Consider the following 12,853-nt stretch of genomic DNA (forward strand, 5'->3'; position numbering starts at 1 on the left):
ACTCATAAGCAGGTTTGCTTTAGTTATAGTTCCGTTCAGTTAGCCCTCCCCTGGGCTTGCGTATTCAAAAAAGTAAAACAACCCCACACAAAGAGCTAGATTCACTAAAGATAGTGACTCAATCGCTGTTGGCCAATTCTCTGGCTGATTCTCCAACAGCGATTGATTCACTATCAAACTTCTACGCAACCGACTGAATTGCTCAGTAAGCTACTGACACCTTCGTGGAGCCCTAACAGGGCTAGGGATAGGGAAAGCAGCCTTCTGTCACTGCTGTTAGGGCTTCTGGATATTTTTTAATGGCACAGATGTTGTACGTGTGTTAAACTGAAGGGATCAGCAACCTCTTACTTTGCCTGAAGGAATGTGGGCCTTGCTCATTATTTTAGGATAAGTTTCATTTCCTTAGTTTGGTGCCTTTTCTGGGAAATCACATGTTACATTTCTGTTTCTGCTGTAAGAAAGTGATAATTTGCTGAGACTTTTCTTTAAAAATAAGCAAAAAGAGTTTTTAGGTTGTAAAATTCAGATGTTCCCAGATTTGGCCAAGGAGACGCAGAGAAGGAGAAAAGAATTTCTGTTAAGGAAACCTGGTGTTTTATCTCTGGGGGCAACTTTTTACTTGCGACACCCATGTAAATGTGTTGTTAATTACCATTCTCATAAATATGTTTTCTTTGAGCCATCTCAACTGACAACTTTTCTCACAACTGCATCTTTGGAGAAAGAAAGTGCTTAGTTTAAGAAAGGGTGCCTCAATCTCATTCGACTAGCTATTACTTTGTTTTAATAATTTTCTTGTCGCCTATTTTCCTTCTTGGATCTTTTTGAGGACTTGAGTAGAAATTTATGCTTATATGTTCTTTGATATATGTTTTCATTTATATTAATTTCTTGCTAAATTTCCTTTCTGTACAAGTTATAATATGCTTGAATATATTGAAAATCTCAATAAATATTAAATTAAAAAAAAAAAAAAAGAAAGTGATAATGTACCTCGCCCTCCTGGACATGTATCAAAACGGAGATCTTGGAGAGAACGTGAACTCACAGGCCTTGAGCATGCGCAGATGCTCAAGGCCCAGCAAGAAAAGGACACCGGCACCAATGCACAGGACATGCCGGTGCCGGTGCCGAGGCCCAGATGATAGTACGAAGCGGCGGAGGATGCCGAATCGCAGCGGGGGGGGGGGTTCCCAAATTGCGGGGGGTTGCCGGATTGCGGGGGGCCTTCGAGGGGAACGTATCAAAGCGAGTTTCCATTATTTCCTATGGGGAAACTTGCTTTGATATATACGAGTATTTTGGTTTACGAGCATGCTTCTGGAACGAATTATGCTCGTAAACCAAGGTACCACTGTATTTACTATAGGCTCATAAGAACACCCAGATGACCAATGGTATGCTTTGTATTAAGACCAATCATGAGTTGTAAAACTGTAACTAACCTATAGAAATCCCCCCCCCCTCCCACCGTAGCATCACAACATGTATATGAGAATGGTATAAAAGAATTTGCTTTTCCTCATTTGGACATTTCTTAGGCAGAACTTTTATGGCCCAAAGTCCTGCATATGCTGAATAAAGATCCTTTTGTACTTTCTTCACGTCTCTGGTTTCGTGACTGCACAAGTGACCTTTCATTTGGCGCATGAACAGGGACTTGAAGGTCTTTTGACCGTCGGCTACTAGATTGGTACCTTGTGTCTGCTCTGAGAACCGACCTGTCTGCCTAGCTGGCTGGTCCTCTTTTGGGATCGGTGGACTTCGGGACTCCGACCGGCTCAATTGATTTATCCAGTCCTGGTTCAAAGTACAGAACCTGATACTGAGTCTTGGGGGGCCACTGATAGAGAATGACACGGGGAGCGATCCCCGCAGGGAGCTGAGGCATGGCTGCGGTTTGGCTGCGGGTTATGGAGACTCCAAAGCCAAATCGCCGCAGACACGAGGACAAAAGTTTTCACCGCCCGCAAAAACGGTGAAAAGATTTGTCCCCGCAGGCCAATGTACCCCTTTCTAGGAACCGCTATTTACCTGTGTTTCACCGTGTTCGTGACCGGGTGTTTGATGTCTCCGCCATGTTGTCTGTCTCCTCCAACTCTCGATCCAACTTGCACGTTGCCGCATTGACTCCGCCCCCCAATATACTGGCTCCTCATTTGTCAGATCAACCCTTCCTGCCAATAGAACCCCCCCCCCCCCCCCCGACGATCGCCAGCAGGAAGGTGCTCAGCCCTTCATGCCGACAGAACCAGCCCTCCCCAACGATCGCGGCAGGAGGGTACCCATCCCCTCCTGCCTACCCCAACAGCCCCCCCGACGATCGCAGCAGGAGGATATCCAACCCCTCCTGCCAGCTCCCCAACAGCCCCCCTATGATCACTGGTAGGAGGGTGCCCAACCCCTCCTGCCGGCCCCCCCAACAGCCCCCTATATCGCCAATAGGAGGGTGCCCAACCCCTCCTGCCGGACCCTCCCCCAACAAACCCCGCCATCCCGAAACACCACCCTTAGTCTTACTTTCCAAGTTGGACCGGACAGCTCCTCGCTCGTCTGGCCAGCAGGCCTGCCTCCGTCCAAATGAGGCAGGCCCGCCCCTCCCCTCCCCTGCCTAACCCACAGGATCCTAGGGCCTGATTGGCCCAAGCACCTAAGGCCCCTCCTATAGCGGGAGTGGCTTTAGGTGCCTAGACCAATCAGGCCCTAGGATCATGTGGGTTGGGCAGGGTAGGGGCGGGCCCGCCTCATTTGGACGGAGGCAAGCCTGCTGGCCATACGTGTGAGGAGCCGTCCGGTCCAACTTGGAAAGTAAGACTAAGGGGGTTCCGGGGTGGGAGGGTTCGTTGGGGGGGGGGTCCAGCAGGAGGGGTTGGGTACCCTCCTGCCGGCGATCTTAGGGGAGGCCATTGGGAGGACCGGCAGGAGGGGTTGGGTACCCTTCTGCTGAGATTGTCGGGAGGGCCGTTGGGGGGGTCTACAGGAGGGGTTGGGTGCCCTCCTGCCGTGATCGCTGGGGGGAGGGGAGACTTGCAGCCGTAGCCGCGGTCACTATGCTAATCACGGCAGGGAGATCTTTGCCGCGATTAGGTACAGCGGCCGCGTCTACTTACCATGTAGGCTAACATTGTAAGCATTAAAAGTACATGTCGTGTTTGTTTTTGTATAGTTATTAACTAATATTTGGATTAGGACCAATCATGAGTTGTAAAACTGTCTATAACTAACCTATAGAAACCCCCCTGTAGCATCCCGACATGTATATGAGAATTGTATAGAAGAACTTGCTTTTCCTCATTTGGACACTTCTGAGGCAGAACTTTTATGGCCCAGAAGTCCCGCATATGCTGAATAAAGATCCTTTTGTACTTTCTTCACATCTCTGATGTCATGACTATATAAGTGACCTTTCAAAGCACCATCTGATCCCAAGAAAAGCCCCCCCACACACACACTAGCATCCCCCGAGCAACTATTCCCCCCCTCGAACCCCAAAAAGATGGCAGGAGGGATATGAAGGCCCTGGAAACACAGAGCACAGACAGAAGGAAGTGCAACCAGAGACTGGGAAAAGATGATAGAAAAATAAAATCACCAGACAACAAAGGTAGGGAATATGATTTTATTTTCAATTTAGTGATTGAAATGTGTCAGTTTTGAGAATTTATATCTGCTGTCTATATCTTGCACTGTTCAGGAAGAAATTAATTGCTTTCTCTTTCATTGGTGTTATAATGCAAAGTAGAGTCTGGCATCTTAGGGTTTCGTTTGGGTATATTAGTTCTTTTACCTCCCCTTTAGAAAACCGTAGTGCAGTTTTTAGCATCAGCCATGATAGTAACAGCTCCCATGCTCATAGAATTCCTATGAGCATCAGAGCTGTTACCACCACGGCCGGTGCTAAAACCCGCACTATGGTTTTGTAAAAGGGGAGGGGTTAGTTTTTGGTCTTGTGTTTGCATAGGGGTTATCTGTGTTCTGCATGTCTGACCAAGACCAGGTGTTCTGGTAGGAATGAATGTTGAGAAGCATAGAGTGTAGTTTAATTTTGTGGTTAACCATTATGCATTGTATGGAAACAATGACATTTCAATTAGTACTATTATTATAGGGGTAGGGCTGGGTTGGTTCTGGAGTGGAGCTTGGGCAGGATCTAGGGCAAAGCTTTTGCCCCCCCCCCATCAAACAAAAATGTGTTCTGCTGCCTATGCCACAACCCTACTAGCTCTATCTCCCCAACCATTTGTTGTGTCTTTTGAATTCATGGGGAGTAGATTTCCGCTTTCCCTATTCTGATACAGCTAATCTCAGTTTATATCCCCACATTCATTTGGGCCCACAAACTTCATTCACATTCATGAAATAGTCCCTTAAAAATGTCTGTGTGTTCATCCCTCACGGGTCCTTTTACTAAGGTATGGTAGCCGATTTAGCGAGCGCTAAATCAGTTAACACACGCTAGAATGCTTAGCGCGCCTTTGTAAAAGAGGGGGGTCAGTGCATGATTTACATAACGTGTTATCCAACCCCCTCTGCTATGTGAACTGGATGCAATTCTCCAGTATCACAAATAGATGGCAGTCACAACTGCTCCCATTCACTTTCAATGCAAACAGATAAATGCTGATTTTAAAACAACTATACACAAAGATTTTCTTCTTTTCAAGCTCTGTCATCACCCCCAAAGGGGGGTTTCTTATAAACAGTTAAAAGCCCGACATGGCCATGTTTTGCATTTACAAGGGCTGTGTCATGGGCTATAAAAACTAAGAGGTGTTATGCAACAGGTATCGCATAATGGAGAGAAATCATTATCATTGATGTCTAACTATACTACCCAAATCTTGGTCCACCATATTTCCCTCTTTCTTCTTGCCCCCCTCCCATCCTGCCTACTGTCCAGTCTACTCTCTCTTTCTCAAACCCTAATGCTCCCATTCTATCTTCAAACCCTTAGAGCCTGACTCTCTATAGAGTGCCTTAGCAGGCATGCGGTTGTTAATCAACCGCTAGGCACACATATTAGAATCATGCCTACAGTGTTGTATAGACGTGTGACATGTAAGCCAGCATCTTGCATGCCTACATTTCAGATGCCTACTTCACGCGTTCAGAGGTGCATTGCGACATCTAAGCATGTGTAAGACAACTTTCAGAACAAACCACGCTCTTGCATTAGTTAGTCAGGTGGCGGTAATGTGCCTACTGCCACCTGTCTTTAGTGCATGCTATAGAGAGTTAGGACCTCACTGGACACTGGAAGTAGCATGTTGTAGGTGCTGGCCTGGAGCCTTCCCTCTGCCGCATCTTGTCTTCTCTGACATAAACTCCTCTTTTCAATGAGACAGCACAAGGCAGAGGGAAGGCTTCGGGCCAGGCACAGGCAGTGCGTATGATCCGCTGGACACGAGGGTGAAACAACGATCCAGAACGATGGCCACGGCGCTGAACTTCCGAAAAGGGAATTACTCATGGTGGGGAAGAAGATTAAGAAGAGGATAGGTGCTGTAAAAATGCTAGGCCAAGCATGGTCCCTTTTTAATGACACAATCACCGAGGCACAAAATCTACATATACCGCATATCAACAAGGGATCCAAGAGGAAAAAGAATGAGGAACCGGTGTGGCTCACTGTAGTGGTGAAAGAAGCGATCAGAGACAAGAAGATTTCTTTTAAAGTATGGAAAAGATCAAAAACGGACAAAAACTGGAAAAAACACAAGCTACATCAATGCAGGTGCCATAAGGTGGTAAGAGGGGCCAAAATGGACTACTAGGAAAAAATTGCCAAGGAGGTGAAAAACTTCAAGCTGTTCTTTCAATACGTTAAGGGGAAACGACCCATGAAGCAAGCAGTGGGACTGTTGGATGACCATGGAATAAAGGGAATGCTAAAAGAGGACAAAGCTATCACCGACAAACTGAACATGTTTTTTGTATCTGTGCTTACAAAAGAGGATATACGCAACATACCAGAAGCCGACAGGCTCTACCTAGGAAACGAAGATGGAAAACTGACTGGGTTGATGGTCATGCTAGAAGAGATATGCAGGCAGATTGACAGGCTTAAAAATGACAAATCCCCTGGACCGGATGGCATCCATCCAATGGTAATCAAGGAACTGAAAGGGGTTATAGCTGAACTGCTTCAACTAATAACCAATCTGTCGATCAAATCGGGGAGGATTCCGGAAGACTGGAAAATGGCGAATGTTATGCCGATCTTCAAGAAAGGTTGGAGGGGAGATCCGGAAAACTACAGGCTGGTGAGTCTGACCCCGGTACTGGGAAAGATGGTAGAGGCGCTGATCAAGACTGCATCGTTGACCACCTTGACGGACACAATCTGATGAGGACCAGCCAGCAACGAAAGATCGTGCTTGACAAACTTGCTGCACTTCTTCGAGGGAGTTAACAGGCAGATAGACAAAGGTGACCCAGTCAACATTGTATTACTGGATTTTCAGGAGGCATTTGACAAGGTCCTGCATGAACGACTACTTTGAAAAATTGTGAGCCATGGGATTGAGGGTGAAATACTCACGTAGATCAAAAACTGGTTGGCAGATAGAAAACAGAAAGTGGGGGTAAATGGACAATACTCGGACTGGAAAAGCATCACCAGTGGAGTGCTGCAGAGTTCGGTGCTTGGGCCTGTGCTCTTCAACATATTTATAAATGACCTGGAAATTGGAATGACGAGCAAGGTGGTTAAATTTGCAGACGATACAAACTTATTCAGAGTAGTGATGACGCAGGAGAATTGCGAAGACCTGCAACAGGACATAAACACGCTCATGAAATGGGCCGCAACATGGTAAATGAAGTTCAATGTGGATAAGTTTAATGTGGATAAGTGTCGGTAACAAAAATCTTGTACACAAATACAGGATGTCTGGTGCAGTACTCGGAGAGACCCCCCAGGAAAGAGACTAAGGAGTACAGGTTGACAAGTCAATGAAGCCATCCGCAAAATGCGCGGCGGTGGTGAAAAGGGTGAACAGAATGCTTGGAATGATTAAGAAGGAGATCATGAACAGATTGGAGAAGGTTATCATGCCACTGTACTGGGCCATGGTGCAACCCCACCTGGAATACTGCGTCCAGCACAGGTCGCCGTAATTGAAGAATATCACGGTACTACTCGAAAGGATCCAGAGAAGAGCGACTAAAATGGTTAAGGGGCTGGAGGAGTTGTCGTACAGTGAAAGATTAGAGAAACTGGGCCTCTTCTCCCTTGAAAAGAGGAGACTGAGAGGGGACATGATTGAAACGTTCAAGATAATGAAGGGAATAGACTTAGATAAAAACAGGTTATTCACCCTCTCCAAGGTAGGGAGAACGAGACAGCACTCTCTAAAGTTAAAAGGGGATAGATTCTGTACAAAGGTAAGGAAGTTCTTTTTCACCCAGAGAGTGGTGGAAAACTGGAATGCTCTTCCCCTTGTCTTTGCTTGCTTGTAGGAGAAGCAGGAGAAGCAGGTAGGATCGGAGAACTGAGGGGAGAAAGCCGGGACGCAGAGCAGGGTTAGACAGCCAGCGAGGAGGGGCAGAAGCTAACCGGGGCAGCGGCGAGAGAGAGCTCCGCCCACCCCCACCGCGTCAGAGGTCGCTTCGGAGCCCGGGCTCCCCCTTAAAAGAGGGAGAGCCAACGGCGCGCGGCGAAGGCGAGCGGCAAAGGCGCTCGCCTTAGCGAGGGCCGCCTTCGCGAAGGAGCCGAGAGAAGGAACCAGGCGTCCAGGCTGCTCAGCAGCAAAATCCATCTTCAATCTTCTTAAATAACTTAAAAAAAAAAAAAAAAAAAAACAATTTTCTTACACTTTCTTCTATACTTACTATTTCTTCTCTCTCTACCTAGATACACGTCGGGCGTACTCCAGCGCACCAACTTAAATTCACAAGGAAGGAAAAATGGAGGCAGCAGAAGGCCAGCGAAGCTTTCCAGTATACTGCATTGATTGTCACATGTATGACTACCTCCCTTCCGGGAGGCAGGCCTACATATGCGGTCGATGTCAGGAACTGGCTAGCCTAAGGAAGGAGGTCGGGAGACTGCAGATCAAAGTGCAGGAGCTAGAGGGACTCCGCTCCATAGAGGAACCAAGGGATTTTGAACCAACTGAGGACACCACCAGAGAAATCCACATCAGCGAACAGGTCAGAGAGCTCGAGAGATTCATCGAAGAGGCCTGCAGGATGGTAGAGACACAGGATCACCCGATCTTCAGAATGGAACAAACGGATGGAGGACAGGACCCGCCAGGAGCCACCAAGAGCCGCCAGGACCCACCAGGAGCTGAGGGAGAGGAACCTTGCGGAGGAATCATTCAGGAGGAGGAAGGATTAGAGGACCCAATCATCGACACAGACCTGAGACCCAGGAGGAAGCTGAGAAAAGGAAAATCTGCTATTGTTGTGGGAGACTCAATCCTGAGAGAGGTGGACAGTCACATAGCAGGGGGCAGAGCGGATCGCCTAGTGACATGTCTCCCAGGGGCGAGGACAAAGGACATCTCCGACAGAATCGAGAGAATCATGGAGGGAGCTGAGACGGAGGAAACAGCAGTGATTGTCCACGTCGGAACAAATGACGTCAGCAGAAGGAATTTCAACATGACTACACTGACCGAGCAGTTTAAGATCCTGGGGAGGAAGCTGAAGTTGAGGACAGGGAAGATAGCCTTTTCTGAGATCCTGCCAGTACCAAGGGCAGATGCGAGGAGGCAGACCGAGCTGCAAGCAACAAATGGATGGCTGAGACGATGGTGTGAGGAGGAGGGTTTCCTCTTTGTACGAAACTGGTCAACCTTCATGGGGAAAAACAAGCTCTACAGGAGAGACGGACTGCATTTGAGCACGGCTGGGACGAGGATGCTGGCACGTAACATCCAGACCTGCATAGACATGACTTTAAACTGACAACGAGGGGAAAGCCGATAGTCGATCTGACCTCGACACACCGGGCCACAGTATCAAGCAAGGATACTGAAACAGGAAATGGCGTTTGCGGACCAGAGATAAAATGGACACTTTTTGGACATAAACCCAAAGATGCAGTACAGGGACCTGAGAGGAAATTAGAGCAAATAAGCACGACAAGGAGGAAACAGACGAAACCAGAGGGCTATCAAAGAACTAAGAAACGGGCAGAGGACGGGTTAGACACTCCACAGGCAGCCCGTGAGGAGACCAGCAGGAGCAACAAATCAAGAGTAGATCCTAAAGAAAAGGTAACTAACTGGGACTTAAATTGCCTATACACAAATGCTAGGAGCCTAAGGACTAAAATGGGGGAGCTAGAAGTTATAGCCAGAAACAAGGACCTAGACATAATAGGAATCACAGAGACATGGTGGTCAGAGGACAACAAATGGGACGTGGCCCTGCAAGGGTACAAACTCTACAGGAGGGACAGGGCACACAAGAAGGGGGGAGGAATAGCCCTGTATATAAAGGACTCCATTCCTTCATCCAGAACAGAAACAACAAGGGCAGACAGTTTGGAGTCACTATGGGTTAAACTGACAGGAGGGGAAGGAGCTGACATCAAATTGGGACTGTACTATCGCCCACCAGGACAACCAGAAGCTAACGACCTGGACCTGGAGGCCGAACTGAGGCAGGAGTGCAAAAGTGGAAGGGTGGTGGTTATGGGAGACTTCAACTATCCGGGAATAGACTGGGACATTGGACACTCAAATTGCACGAGAGAAACTAAATTCCTAGAGGTGATAAGGGACTGTTTCATGGAGCAGCTAGTCACGGAACCAACGCGAGGGGAGGCCACTCTAGACCTAATCCTCAACGGGCTGGAGGGACCCGCAAAGGAAGTGGTGGTACTAGCACCATTAGGGAACAGCGATCACAACATGATCCAGTACAAATTAAACATGGGAACACCAAAGGTGAAAAGAACCACAACGACAGCACTTAACTTCAGAAAAGGAAACTACAAGGACATGAGGAAAATGGTAGGGAAAAAGCTCAGAAACAGCTCAGGGAAGGTGAAGACCGTAAAGGAAGCCTGGACACTGCTTAAAGGCACAGTGCTCGAGGCACAAGACCTGTACGTCCCAAGGTTTAGGAAAGGGAGAAAAAAAAATCGAACTAGAAACCCAGCATGGATAACAACTACAGCTAAAAAGGCGATAAGCGACAAGAAATCATCCTTCAAGAAATGGAAAAAGGAACCAACAAAGGAAAACCAGGAAGAACACAAAAGACACCAGAAAAAATGCCATCAAGAGGTCAAGAAAGCAAAGAGAGAGTATGAGGAAAGACTGGCAGGAGAAGCAAGAAACTTCAAACCCTTCTTCAGGTATGTGAAAGGGAAACAATCAGCCAGAGAGGAAGTGGGACCACTGGATGATGGAGACAGGAAAGGAGCGATAAAGGAAGAAAAAGAGATAGCTGACAGGTTAAACAATTTCTTCTCGTCAGTCTTCACCAGAGAGGACACATCCAATATCCCAGAACCCGAGGTGTTTATAAACGGAGAACACGACGAAAGACTGATTCAACTAGAGGTAAGTAAAGAGGATGTCCTCAGACAGATAGACAGACTAAAGAGCGACAAATCACCAGGCCCGGACGGCATCCACCCAAGGGTACTAAAAGAACTGAGAAACGAAATAGCAGAGACACTTCAACAAATATGTAACCTCTCCCTAAAAACTGGGGAGATCCCAGAAGACTGGAAAATAGCAAATGTCACGCCCATCTTCAAGAAGGGATCAAGGGGTGACCCGGGAAACTACAGGCCTGTGAGCTTGACCTCGGTTCCAGGAAAGATGATGGAAGCAATGGTAAAGGATTCAATCTGTGAACACATAGAAAACAATGGACAACTGAGGGCGAGCCAGCATGGCTTCAGCAAGGGAAGGTCGTGCCTCACGAACTTGCTGCACTTCTTTGAGGGAATAAACAGCCAGATGGATAAGGGGGAATCCATAGACATCATTTACCTTGACTTCCAAAAAGCCTTCGACAAGGTACCTCACGAACGGCTACATAAAAAGCTGTGGAATCACGGGGTGCAAGGGGATATCCACCGATGGATCAAACACTGGTTGGCAGGCAGGAAACAGAGGAATAAAAGGCCAATACTCAGACTGGCAATGGGTCACGAGCGGAGTTCCGCAGGGGTCAGTGCTGGGACCTCTACTGTTCAATATATTTATAAACGATCTGGAGACGGGGACAAAATGTGAGGTTATCAAATTTGCTGATGACACCAAACTCTGCAGCAGGGTTAGAAACACGGAAGACTGTGAAGACCTGCAAAGGGACCTAACGAGACTGGAAGACTGGGCAAACAAGTGGCAAATGAGTTTTAATGTACAGAAATGCAAGGTCATGCATGTAGGGAAAAAGAACCCGATGTTCAGCTACAAAATGGGGGGAACACTACTAGGGGTGAGTAACCTTGAAAGGGACCTGGGGGTGATGGTAGACACATCACTGAAACCATCGGCACAGTGTGCGACAGCCTCAAAGAAAGCAAATAGAATGCTGGGCATCATCAAAAAAGGTATCACAACCAGGACAAAGGAAGTCATCATGCCGCTGTATCGCGCAATGGTGCGCCCGCACCTGGAGTACTGTGTTCAATACTGGTCGCCGTACCTCAAAAAGGATATGGCGGTACTCGAGGGAGTGCAGAGGAGGGCGACTAAACTGATAAAAGGTATGGAAAATTTCTCATACGCTGACAGGTTAAAAAAGCTGGGGCTGTTCTCCCTGGAGAAGAGGAGACTTAGAGGGGACATGATAGAAACTTTCAAAATCCTAAAGGGCATAGAGAAAGTGAATAAGAACAGATTCTTCAAACTGTGGGGAGCCACAGGCACTAGGGGTCACTCGGAGAAATTGAAAGGGGACAGGTTTAGAACAAATGCTAGGAAGTTCTTTTTTACCCAGAGGGTGGTGGACACATGGAACAAGCTTCCAGAGGAGGTGATAAGCCAGAACTCTGTACAGGGGTTCAAGAAAGGTTTGGATGGGTTCCTGGAGGATAAGGGGATAGAGGGGTACAGATAGAACTTGAGGTAGGTTATTGAATTGGTCAGTAACCACTTCACAGGTCGCGGACCTGATGGGCCGCCGCGGGAGCGGACCGCTGGGCAGGATGGACCTCTGGTCTGACCCAGTGGAGGCAACTTCTTATGTTCTTATGTTCTTATGTTCTTAAGGCTATCTTAGGAGAAAACACCCCCCTAGGATTCAAGACAAAGTTAGACAAGTTCCTGCTAGACCAGAACGTATTCAGGTAAGGCTAGACTCAGTTAGTGCTCAGGTCCTTGACCTAGGGGCCGCTGCAGAAGTGGACTGCTGGGCACGATGGACCACCGGTCTGACCCAGCAGAGGCAATTCTTATGTTCTTATGCTGATGCTTCCAGTGCTATCTAGGAGTTTAAAGGTGGAAGGGGAATATCTTTTGAAAGAGTGAATGGATCCCAGACTGGGATTTTGATACTCTTTATCACCAAAAGGAAGGGGAAAGGACCTTGGGACATAGTAGAAATACATATGGGGGAGGGGGGGGCACTGATGCAAAAGCTGGCTAAAGACACCACAGTCCATAATCCATTGGTGTTGGTCAGACTTACAATCCAAATTTACCTAAGAAAACCGAGACTACAAAGCTGTTCATATAAAGAGGGCTTGATCAAACTTTTATAGATAAGAAACCAAAGTTTTTTTTCTTTTCTTCCAATCATTATTCTAGTTGATGAGAAACAATTGCTTAATCTGCCTTGCAATGAATTTGACCCATCTGTATACAAATATGTTTGTGTTGTAAGTGAAGTCAAATATAACAGCAGCACAATACATGAATTATGTTGATTATGA

Source organism: Geotrypetes seraphini, chromosome 12 (genome assembly GCF_902459505.1).
Source record: "Geotrypetes seraphini chromosome 12, aGeoSer1.1, whole genome shotgun sequence".
In the NCBI taxonomy this organism is placed as follows: Eukaryota; Metazoa; Chordata; class Amphibia; order Gymnophiona; family Dermophiidae; genus Geotrypetes; species Geotrypetes seraphini.